Genomic DNA, 13,385 nt, shown 5'->3' with positions numbered 1-13,385 from the left:
GTAACTACTTTGGCGTTGTTTATTGGTGTTGGTGTTTTGCAATCTAAACGCAAATTAAAATAACTCAAGTCTTGCAAAGAAAGAACAAACAAATTGTCACCGCAACTTACCACGATAAAAACGCTAGCAGCACAGAAGAGCGTTCATTTACAATAACAAATCAACCAACTCAATAAGCTTGTCTCAATACCTCTTTAATTTTTAAACTTTCCAGTTATATATTTTCAATAATTTGCGGCTGTATAAACATTAAGCAGAAAAATACAGGGCTTGCAGTTATCGGATAAAACTCAATAAAGCGGCTGTCTGTTGGATTAACACAATCTAAACATGACAAGCTTATTACAATTTGTTTTAGCTGACCTGAGCAAAAAAAGTTCTCAGGGTGAGCTATGTGAGCGCTGACTGTCCGTCGTCCGTCCGTCAGTCGTCCGTATGTCAGTTGTCGGTGCACTGTCCACCTCTTTACCTCCGTTCGCACTTTCCTTTAAAAACCATCTTTTCCTTAACATCCGGGATGTTCCTTGAGTGGTCCTCTAAAACTTTTTCAAAGACTTTAATTTTTTTTACAGAACTTTTGGTTGCCTAAGGCTTTGATAAATGATATGAAGCATGTTTGAGAGGTCCTCTAACAAGATTGTTTTTAAAAATTGATTTATTTTTCGAAATGAAAGAGCATAAGTTTGATTTTAGATATAAACAGAACTCTACTATATTTATGTAATAAATAACAATTTACATGAATATAAATATTATCAATATATACAGTGTATTTACCTTTGATCTGGCATGAAAATGACAATGTTGTCCATGTTCCATTTTCCGTACAGTAGCTAGTGTTTTTGGTTCCATTTGGCTCATACCCAACATTACAGGTGTATTTTGCCGCGCTCTGATACGTAGTAACATTAACTTCTTCTCCTTTTGTGGTAACTACGTTGGTGTTATTTATTGGCGGTGGTGTTTTGCAGTCTAAACGCAAATTAAAATAAGTCAAGTCTTTCAAAGAAAGATCTTATACAAACGAATCACCATCGCAGCTTATCACGATAAAAATGGTAGCAGTACAGAAGATCGAGCATATTTTACAACAAATACACCAACTCAATAAGCTTGTCTCAATATTTCTTTCATTCTCAAAATATTGCTTTATATATTTTTAATAGTGTGCGGCTGGATAAACTTAAAACAGGGCGGAAAAATACTGTTATTATTATTATTATTATTTATTTAATATCCTCCACAATGTGAAGATTACACATAGAAGAAGTATACAAAAAGTATAACAAGATAAAGAAACAGTACAAAGTACAAACTTCAAGTCATATCATCACATATAAATCAAATATATTATTAAACGAATATTCTGCAAACAAATGTAGATACAAATAAACATAATATAAAAAAAAGATTCCGTATAAGAGGATCAAAAATGACTTATACTGACATAAAGCTATACTGAAATAAACCTAAACATGAACACGTACATGATTTAGGATGCGAGTATTCCAACAAAAGTAGGTAAGAAGCCAACAAAATTATTTCAGATATGCCCGAAGAACGAAGTTTAACAATAATTATGTCTACATGATTGTTTATGTGACTTTGTAAAATTCTCATTACAGCTCTATTCTTTATGTTAATAAATAAAGAAAGCTAATAAGACATACAGTCATGTATACCAAAAGTTATATATTAAGAGAACTATTGTTCCTTTATAACTGCTTTCTGAATATCTTACGACACATTTATATCATACTTAACTGGGAAGCATACTTGAACTTAATTAAAAAAGAAAAGAAAAAGCAACTTGTATGTAGCGCTACCATTTAACCACTTGCCGAAACGAAACACAAGAGGCCAGAATGCTAAACAAGTTCTTCTCCTATCAATGCTGCGACCTTCATCTTAAATCCTCTAAAACCTTATGCAAGACTTTCAAAATTCTAATACTTTTTGGAGATATCCTGCATTCATCATTTACAAAGCCGTATTAATAAGGTCAAACAGAATTTTTTGAACTTGTTTTGACGGAGTTTGTAAGACAAATTGTCGGAAAAGCTCAACCCATAATCATCTACTATAATACTCCATAATTTCATAGTGTCGCCTATGTTTCCCGAACAATGGCAAAGCATATGCGTCAAAAGATCATTTACTAAACTATTGCATTTTAAACAAGCACATGGCTCATTCACCTTAAGAAGACAATCGGCTCGATGCTCTTCTTCATCGTTACACAAACTGTTTATAGTGTCAAGTCCTGAACGTAGAATAATGTTCTGTTTAAACATTTGTTTCCACTTTTGTTTGGACGGAAATAATCCAAGAGAAACATATCTTACCAAAACGTGGAATAGATTATATTTCTGCATAAGCCTATAAATATCTGGTATATACCCCTGTGTCTGTGTATCATAGTTAAGAAAGCGAATTAACCTGTTAGTAAACACTAGTTTCGCAAGGTAATGTATAGGTAGTCTGCACAGCTGGCCAAAAACTGCAATTTCTTATAATCAATTTCACTTTCAATTGACGTTGAGCCGATAGCACTTAAAGTAAAGTCTGTGCTGGTACTATTTGGTAATTGCTGAATAAACCTTAGGCAAAATCTGTGGGATCTCTCAAGTTAAAGTAAATCTGTGGACGACATATTATTCCACAGCTCACACCCATATAAGCCTTTTGGTAAAACCACCGCTTTGTAAATTTTATACAATGTGATACAGTTCAATCCCTCTGGGTGCAATCCACTATTAGAAATTCCTAAAAGTGTACCTCTCAATTTCACACCAGCGTCATACATTAGCTGTCTAGTGCTTAAATATCTGTCTGTCTTAATACCTAAATGCGTATAATCTAGAGTCATTTTTATTTCGCTTCCGCCTATGGACCATACTTCCGGTTTCGAGTAGAAACTTGGGGTTGCATTGAATACCACAACTGCATATTTACTGGCATTATATTCGTAGCGCCACTGACGGGAATATGTATTACAGATGTCAAGCATAATGCTTAAAACCCTACTTGAATATGATATGAGCTTCATGTCATCTGCCACGGTTGGTGAAGATATATTCATGTTATACATGCACATTCCGCAACCACTTTCTTGCAGCTTTTTAATTAAACCATTTATGAAAAGAAGATAGAGTAGTGGCGAACTTATGCCCCCCTGGCGAGTACCTTGTTCTACTTTGAACCATTCCGATGCAAAGTGTTGATTTTTTACACAACTAGTCATATTTGTGTACAGTTCAGAAAATGCTAAAAGTGTTGTAGAATCTAGCCCACTTTGGGTGAGGTTGTAGAGGAGTGAAGAGTGCCACACTCGATCAAATGCTTGCTTTGCGTCTAGAAAGCAGATATGAAGTTTGCTAGAATTTTCTTTACTAAACCAAATTGATTCTCTTAACACAAAAGATGTCATTAAGCAGCCAAGCTTTTCCTGGAAGCCACCTTGTTGTGAACTTAAGCTTTGTAAAATGCAAGGTTTTGTTCTTTCTACGAGGACCATTTCCAATAATTTAAGAACAGTTGATGTAAGTGTTATTGCACGGTAGTTGTTAGGATCGTCACTGCGCTTATTCCCACCCTTGTGTATTATCACAATTATTCCTCGTTTCATTACGTCTGGTATATATGCATTTCGAAGCATACCGGTAAACAAGGAAGCCAGTATAGTTGATACAAACGCACCGCCATATATTAGATGCTCATATGCAATGTCATCAGCTCCAGATGCTTTTCCCAACGGGCATGTTTGCAACATACTTGTAATCTATTCCGGCACAATCTTGACATTTTTATCCGGTACAGACCTGTTTAATGTTTCGCGTACTTTCTCTTCGACAGTTGTCTTCCAGTTGGAGTCATACGTGGAGTCAGCAGTAGGTGTATATAGATTCTTAAAGTAGTGTCCCCATTGCTCTGTAATTTCCTGTTGGTCCCAAAATACCGTGTCATTAAATTTCATACCGGAGCCTAATTTACTGTATGACTGTTTACGTCTATTATTCTTATTTCCAAAACATGCGCGAGTCAAGCTCTGCAGTTTGGTGTATTTCCCTTTCTAGTTCTGTCATGTATTGTGCCGTGCAATATCTGTGGTATCTTCTAAATTCGCGTTTGGCCGATTTGTATTCCATATAGTGTTCATTACCCTGTTCTTTCGGTCTTCCACATTGGCACCATATGTTCCTCCTGTGAGTCATATTGTCATCCAATTCAGTCAATCGGGAATTCCAGTAGGGTTGTAAATATGGTCTAAAGCGCTTCTTTGGAAAAATACATCCTGCACATTTATTGAGGGACGAAGATATTATCTCGTAAAACTTGTCTATATCTTGATTGTTAAGTTGTTTATGGGCATAATATTGGAGGGAAGAAATATCTTTTAGCCTGCGTTGGAATTCCGTCACTTGCACATCACTTACTTTTTTCCAATTAATTTTCATATTTTCACTATGCGTAGCAATGTAGTCTCGTGTCGCACTGATTGGAATTTCCAATTTGCATACCACAGGCCTATGCCTTGACACATTTAAACAACTGTCATCCGTAACTTCACAATGAGTAACACAATCATACATCTCAACTGGTATACAAATAAAGTCTATTATACTTTCGTAACTGTTATCATATGTTACAAATGTTGACTTTGTACCGGAGAAAATATCTAAACTGTTTACAGCAAATTTGTACATTGTATAAAATGAAAGAACAGCTGTTCTCTGTTAGATTTTCTGACCTCTATATCATATGAAGCCTTGAAATCTCCAATGAACCATGTCATACCATTCTCTGCATACATATTATGAAGATTGTATAATTTATCAATATAATCATTATAAACAATGATTTTTGCATGGTAAATATACTTGAAAAATGTATACAAATTGTTGTGGTGCTATCTGTACTTGAATACCAACAATATGGTCATCGTCTATAGTTAACGACGTAACATATCTATCGAGCCTTTATGCCAGAATAATGCAACCCCACCTTTCCCTATTCTTCTCTTACTTGGTATATTTAAATCATAGTCCGATACAGCATGATAGTTATAATAGGGACTAACAGATTTAAGGAAAAACATGTTATATTCATACAACCAGTACTCAGCAATACCGCAAATATAAATATTGTTTTAATGCAATGTTTCACTTAGATAGCTAGCACTTGACATAATACCTGTCGCATTCCACGTAAACAGATTAAGATTCTTTTTAAAATACATGAATACAATTTATTGTACACTGAACATTATTATGCTAAATCAGTCTACATCAACATCAAGTTCTGCATATCTGTTCTTAGATTCACAACTCCAACTGCTTTGGTAAGAGTTAACGTTTTGCTGGATATTCAGAGGTGAATAACCATTCCCCATATACTGACTACGTTGACCACGTGACCTCCATGGCTTGCATGTGACTCCTGAAGCCAAAACCCGTTTTTATTCAAGAGTGATATGTTTTCGTCATTTTCAACATTTAGACGTATGATAATATTATTTGCAGTACGCTTAAGAGGAATTATGCGCACCATAGTTACTTTTACACCTCTTCTGGATACATAAGCAGATAATTTTGCTTCTGTCATTGTATTTTTAAAGCCACCGATGAAGAAACGCTTTGATTTCTTTTTGACGTACACGGAAAAATCCTCGTCATCAATATCTTCATATAACGGTTTGTCTCTGCTGGTAATTCTTACGGGAATTCCATTTACTTTAGGTAACTTTGGCGTACCAATATCTGAAATGATATCCGAGAAAGTTACATTTTTTCTAAGTCGTTTGCGCCACTGTGAACCATCACCATTATTCCTAAACGGACCTCTAGTAGGTGTATGTATATTGTCGATACGTTGAGCAGTATGGCAAATATCAACCGGCGGTGAAGGATTTTGCACTACAGCATCATGACTGAGGGTATATGTATTTTCGTTACCGGATTGTTCAGTTACCTTTCCTTGAATACTATCCCCTTTAAGATGAATGTTACTGGCTGATTTTGTCGACCCTGAAGCTTCACTGTCCTTTTGCTGAATGGCGCCCTCGATATTTTGTCGATTACCCTCGGCCTCGACTTCCTGTTTGTCAGTAGCCATGTTAGAGCAGAAACTCTCGGGATCAATAAGCAACTCAATTTTGTTCAATCTCTCCTCAGTCTTAAACATATTCTGTTCAACAACACTTACGTGCTTATTAGCCACATCTACCGACCCTACAATCACGCCTGCAGCTTCCATGACACATTTGCTGCATTCATATATTTCAGATTTAAGTATATCAAGGGACTTGGCTATGATTCCGTTTTGTTGAGCGCGTACTTGCTCTTTCGCATGCATTGTTTGCTTAAGTTATAATACGTCAGCTTGTAAAGAGGAAACAGCGTCTTTAAGCACTATTACCTCTTGAGCACAATGACACGGGTTGATAGAGTTACAGTTGGTTCTATTTTGTACTATCGAAAGTGATGCTGATAGGGAACGTCTTGAAGTACTTATCATATTGTTCAGGCTAGTATAATCCTCGCCTTCATGAATCGATATAAGAGTATGAATATCGTTAGCTAGTTTTATGCACACAGGTTCTCCTTGTCGTGTAAATACTCTGCGTTTTAACTCGGTTTGTATGTCATAAGGGAAATCGTCGAATTCTATTAAAGCATCATACAGTAACTGTCTCATGTTTTCTAGGTCCGCCTCACTGGATGAGTAATCCCTTACCACCTTTTGAACAAATAAGTCTGAAAGCATTTCCCTGTACAGTGTGACAAGTATATTGTATTCCCGGACAAACGTATCTCCGTCCTCTTTATTTCAGCAGGGGCTTTTTGTCTCGACTGGTACTTTAACCTCTGTATTATCACACCATAATAAAGGTTTAACTCGCAGTTATTGCTTGCAGCCATAATCCACTGTTCAATCAAGGAAAAGGTAATCTCTTACCTGTTAACCTTTCTGATAACTTTTGACAATAAAGTTACGTTGTGAGTGATCGCTCACCTAACATATCAGTATCTATTGTTCTTCACATACTGTCTTTTAACCAAAAAATGATAAATTGTTTACATTTTCTGGATGTCAATCAAAATCCGCACACATAAACAGACACTTTGGTATAAATATTAATCCATAATTTGATATATAACCATTTATATTCCTGTTTTTCTTTAGCTCAAAAAAAAAAAAACATTACTTTTCACACCTCACTATATCACATAGGTTACATAGGTCAAATGACTCTAATGTGGTTGGTTGGAAACTGTTTGGATCCCTGTGACCATAACTTTTGATCAAGAGATTCAAAAGTCAATAGCGGTCATCTACTTTAAATGTCCAATCATCCTATGACGTTTCAACATTCTAGGTCAAGTGGTTCTCAAGTTACTAATCAGAAACGTGTTTCCATGTTCAGGCCCATGTGACATTGACAAATGATGTTTTTATTTGTTTTCAAATGAGATCTCATATTGATATAAGCAGGCTACGAATATATTATACATAAATTACATAGATAAAAAAAAAAACACTTCAGAATAGTTCTTAAACTAAAAGCAACCATAAAAGAATATTTACAATGGAATTAAATGATTCATTCAATTTTAAAACAACTAAAAAAACTACTACTGTCTCCAGTATCAGCACACATCATGATCTTCGGGATGCATTCAGTGATTTTTCAGCTGTAGATTAATATAATATGCCTCATAGTCATGACATCATGCATGCCTTTGTGTTGTCATATTTTCTGGTCCTTAGGAATCATAGAGTCCATTCAACATATGTAGAGTTTCGCTTCAGCCGGTACTAGGGAGCGTAAAAGGTGTTGCACATTTTATTACCTCTCATGAATAGACTCAATCAAACCGAGTCTGCTATTATTATTCTTGGTTGCATTCTCTGCTTCCGAAGGATATTTTTACAAATTTTATTGTTAAAAATGCAAATATTGAAAATTGACTTTTTTCTAACAGTTTGAATTGTCTCAAATGATTTCATTGCAGTTTTTGTAATCCCGCTATTGCATAATTTTCCGAGAGAAAATCGTACGCCAGTATGTAAATATATGGGGACGAAAGCATCGCAACTCTACTGGCGATTAAAAGGCGAAGTTGTGAAAAATAATTTTTCTGTCGAATAAATTATACCCTTTAATGATATGTCAATCACAAACACCAGCTGGAATGTAATATTAAATCAAATTAAAGTGCATTCGTTCGTATTTTCTGGAAACAGGTACGCATTTTTCGCCCCTTCCGTTACGGCTGCAATTATTCTCCTAAGTCGTGCAAATAATCATTTACGTAAATATTATGAAAGGATCGTATCTTTCTCTATGACAAATAAATAAGATAACACATCTTTTGTTGATTTCATGCAATATTTCTTTCCATAAACCCCTTTCTATGCTACAAAGTTCGACGAATACACGGGTGCAATTTTATCCGAAATAGAACAAACGCTTTGTAAGATGTTTTCTGGTCATGTGACCAAACAAGCTCTTTGGTGTTTTTTAACAATAAAATTTCGATTTTCTTTTCTATTTGTTATTTCTAGTTTATTTTGGCCCGTGATGAAGAATTGTTTTGAACATGTGATCAAAGCGAGCATGCTCATTTTCATACGCGTTGTTTTTGTATAGATTACGACAAATATGTACTTAAGCAATGAGTCTTTTGATAAAGTTGATTCTCAGAAGCTTTCTGAAAGTTAAACAGACTTGAATTACGTAAAATGTATTGAGGACACGGAACTACTTGTTCTTCTGTTTCGGATAAGCGTTTTGACCGTAAATATGTGGCATGGTAAATTTGTGGTCATTCTTCGATGCCCGCAAAAATAGAAATATACAAGACTTGCAGTTATGGAAGAATCTCAATAAATGAAAGTATTTTACCCGGCTGTTTGTTGGATTGTCACAGTCTAAACAGAAAAAGCTTTTTACATTTTGTTTTTCTTTAAGAAATACCACTGTATTGGCAATCATCAAATTCATTCTTTGAGTACATTAACATTAAAGTATTACATATCTCCAGTGTATAAAAAGAATTTTCAAATTCGCGGCACTTTGAAATTTTTGTTTATATAACTCTATACTATTATCTAATTGGATTATACCGTTTGTGTTTACTTTTCAATATGACCAAAGGATATTATTTGTTTGTGAAATCTAGGCTTGAAATGACGTTCAAATTAAATACTTTGAAAATTAGTTTTATTTATCGAAAAGTAAATTTATATAATAAACAAGTGCATAAATGTCAGTTGAGATATAAATAAAACTGTCTTGAATTGATGTCATGTAAAGCATTCTAAAACAATCACCACTATACTGGCAATTATCAAATTCACCCTTTGAGTACATCAACATTAAATGCTGTCATCAGAAAAGGCAGAGAATCGTCAAGTTCGAGATAGGTTTAATAACTCTGTACTATTAACGTACCGGAAAAAACATTCGTGTTCTGTTTACAATAATAAAGTAATCAACTGAGAAAAAGTATTATTTGTTCGTGAAATCAATGCTTTAAAAGACGCTGTATTTGAATACTTTAAAAATTGGTTTATTTTTTCGAAAAGTGCATAAATGTTATTTGAGATATTAACAAAACTCTACTAAATTTATGTAATAAATAACAATTTACATGAATATGATTATTTTCAATATATACAGTGTATTTACCTTTGATTAGGCATGAAAATAACAATGTTGACCAGGTTCCATTTTCCAGACAGTGGCTTGTGTTTTTGGCTCCATTTGGCGCATACCCAACATTACAGGTGTATTTCGCGACGCTCTGATACGTAGTGACATTAACTTCTTTTCCTTTTGTAGTAACTACTTTGGCGTTGTTTATTGGTGTTGGTGTTTTGCAATCTAAACGCAAATTAAAATAACTCAAGTCTTGCAAAGAAAGAACAAACAAATTGTCACCGCAACTTACCACGATAAAAACACTAGCAGCACAGAAGAGCGTTCATATACAATAACAAATCAACCAACTCAATAAGCTTGTCTCAATACTTCTTTAATTTTTAAACTTTCCAATTAGATATTTTCAATAATTTGCGCTGTATTAACATTAAGCAGAAAAATACAGGGCTTGCAGTTATCGGATGAAACTCAATAAAGCGGCTGTCTGTTGGATTAACACAATCTAAACATGAAAAGCCTATTACAATTTGTTTTAGCTAACCTGAGCAATAACAGTTCTCAGGGTGAGCTATGTGAGCGTTCACTGTCCGTCGTCCGTCCGTCAGTCGTCCGTATGTCAGGTGTCGGTGCACTGTCCACCTCTTTACCTCCGTCCGCACTTTCCTTTAAAAAGCCTCTTTTCCTTAACATCCGGGATGTTCCTTGGGTGGTCCTCTTAAATTTTTCCAAGGACTTTTTAATTTTTTTACAGAACTTTTGGTTGCCTAAGGCTTTGATATATGATATGAAGCATGTTTGAGAGGTCCTCTTACAAGATTGTTTTTAAAAATTGATTTATTTTTCGAATTGAAAGAGCATAAATTTGATTTTAGATATAAACAGAACTCTACTATATTTATGTAATAAATAACAATTTACATGAATATGAATATTTTCAATATATACAGTGTATTTACCTTTGATTTGGCATGAAAATGACAATGTTGACCATGTTCCATTTTCCGTACAGTGGCTAGTGTTTTTGGTTCCATTTGGCTCATACCCAACATTGCAGGTGTATTTTGCCGCGCTCTGATACGTAGTAACATTAACTTCTTCTCCTTTTATGGTAACTACGTCGGTGTTATTTATTGGCGGTGGTGTTTTGCAGTCTAAACGCAAATTAAAATAAGTCAAGTCTTTCAAAGAAAGATCTTATACAAACGAATCACCATCGCAGCTTATCACGATAAAAATGGTAACAGTACAGAAGATCGAGCATATACTACAAGAAATACACCAAATCAATAAGCTTGTCTCAATATTCCTTTCATTCTCAAAATATTGCTTTATATATTTTCCATAGTGTGCGGCTGGATAATCATAAAACAGGGCGTGCAGTTATCGGAAAAATACTGAATAAAGCAGTTGTCTATTGGTTATAACACAGTCTTTTTACTATTTGTTGTGAGCGCTCACCGCAACAATTCCATCCGTCAGTCGTCCGTCTGTCCGCCGTCAATCCTCCATAAACACTTTTACCTCGGTCCACACTTTCCTTTAATCAAAATATTTTCCTAAACCACCGGGATGTTCCTTGGGTGGTCTTTTAAAACTTGTTCAAAGAATTTAATTTTATACAAACACTGGTTTCCTAGGGCTTTGGTATACGATATTAGCATGATTTAGTGGACCTCTAATAAGACTGTTTAAAAATTGTTTATTTTTTCTAAATGAAATTACATAAATATCATTTGAGATATGAACAGAACTCTACTTAATTTATGTAATAAATTTATAATTGACATGAATAATATATTTTCAATATATAGAGTGTATTTACCTTTGATATGGCATAAAAGTGACAATGTTGACCAGGTTCAATTTTCCATTTTCTTTTATTCTCAAAACTTTGCATCATGTACTAATAGTTTTAATAATGTGCGGCTGTTTAAACATAAATCAGAAATATACAGTTCTTGTAGTTATCGAAAGAAAAAAAAACAAATAAAGCTGCTGTCTATTTGTTTGAACACAATCTAGACAAAACAACCTTATTACAATTTGCTTTAGCTTCAGTAAGCACAAATTGCTCAGGTTGAGCTATTGTGAGCGTTCACCCTCCGTCGTCCGTCCGTCAGTCGTCCGTCTGTCCGCTGTCAGTCCCCCGTCAACACCTTTCCTCCGTTCAAACTTTCCTTCAATCAAGATCTCTTCCTAAACCATCGGGATGTTCCTTGGTTGGTCCTTTAAAACTGGTTCAAAGAATTTAAGTCTACAGAGATCTCTGGTTGCCTAGGGCTTTAATATATAATAATTATGTTGCATGATGTAGTGGTCATTTCACAAGATTGTCTATAAAGCTGTTTTTATAATTTTCGAAATAAAAGTGCATAAATATCATTTGAGAAATAAACAGAACTCACTGATTTAATGTCATAGATAACGACTTACATGAATATGAATATCTTCAGTATCTACAGTGTATTTACCTTTGATTCGGCACGAAAATGTCAATGTTGACCAGGTTCCATTTTTGAGACAGTGTCTTGAGCTATTGCTTACATTTGGCTCATACCCAACATTACAGGTGTATTTCGCAACGCTCTGATACGTAGTAACATTAACTTCTTTTCCTTTTGTAATAACTACTTTGGCGTTGTTTATTGGTGGTGGTGTTTTGCAATCTAAATGCAAATTAAAATGACTCAAGTCTTGCAAGGAAAGAACTTATACAAAGAAATCAGCACTACAGAGGAGACTGCAAATACAACAAAAGATCTACCAACTCAATGAGTTTGTCTCAATACTCCTTTTATTCTCAGAACTTTGCATTATATACAAAAATTTTCAATAATGTGCTGCTGTTTAAACATAAATCAGAAATATACAATGCTTGCAGTTATCGTATGAAAAAAAAAAAAAAATAAAGCGGCTGTCTGTTTGTTTGAACACACTCTAGACATAAGTACCTTATTACAATTTGTTTTATCTTCAGGAAGCACAAAGTGCTCGTGTTGAGCTACTGTGAGCGCTCCGCATCCGTCGTCCGTCCGTCAATCGTCCATCTGTCCGCCGTCAGTCCTCCGTCAACACCTCTACCTCCGTCCACACTTTCCTTCGATCAAAATCTCTTCCTAAACCACCGGGATGTTTCTTGGGTGGTACTCTTAAACTTGTTTAAAGAATTTAATTCTATACAGATCTCTGGTTGCCTAGGGCTTTGATATATAATATGTAGCATGATTTAGTGGTCATCTCTCAAGATTGTCTATAAAGCTGATTTTATTTTTCGAAATGAAAGTGCATCAATGTCATTTGAGAAATAAACTGAACTCTACTCATCTGGTGTCATAAATAACAATTTACATGCATATTGTCAATATAAACATTGTATTTACCTTTAATATGGCATGAAAATGACAATATTGACCAGGTTCCATTTCCCAAACAGAGGCTTGTGTTTTTGCTTCCATTTGGCTCATACCCAACATTACAGGTGTACTTCGCGACGCTCTGATACGTAGTAACATTTCCTTCTTCTCCTTTTGTAGTAACTACTTTGGCGTTGTTTATTGGTGTTGGTGTTTTGCAATCTAAACGCGAAAGATAAGACTCAAGTCTTGCAATGAATGAAATTATCTAAACAAATCACCATAGCAACACATCACGATGAAACGGCAGCTCTACAGAGGATACTGCATATACAACAACAAATCTACCAACTCAATGAGTTTGG

At 34.8% G+C, this 13,385-nt stretch overlaps 1 long non-coding RNA gene across 1 annotated transcript; it reads right to left on the bottom strand.

The window, feature by feature from the left end:
• Positions 1 to 783: 783 nt before the first annotated feature.
• LOC128556740 (uncharacterized) lies at positions 784 to 10,806 on the bottom strand. Its single transcript, XR_008370809.1, has 3 exons — positions 10,624 to 10,806; positions 9,695 to 9,889; positions 784 to 972 (listed from the first exon to the last, which is right to left on the bottom strand). It is a non-coding gene; the product is annotated as an uncharacterized LOC128556740 (long non-coding RNA).
• Between the last annotated feature and the right edge of the window lie 2,579 nt (positions 10,807 to 13,385).

This window comes from Mercenaria mercenaria, chromosome 4 (genome assembly GCF_021730395.1).
Source record: "Mercenaria mercenaria strain notata chromosome 4, MADL_Memer_1, whole genome shotgun sequence".
Taxonomy (NCBI): domain Eukaryota; kingdom Metazoa; phylum Mollusca; class Bivalvia; order Venerida; family Veneridae; genus Mercenaria; species Mercenaria mercenaria.
Note: the sequence above shows the minus strand (reverse complement) of the source record. Positions and strands in the feature narration are given on the sequence as shown.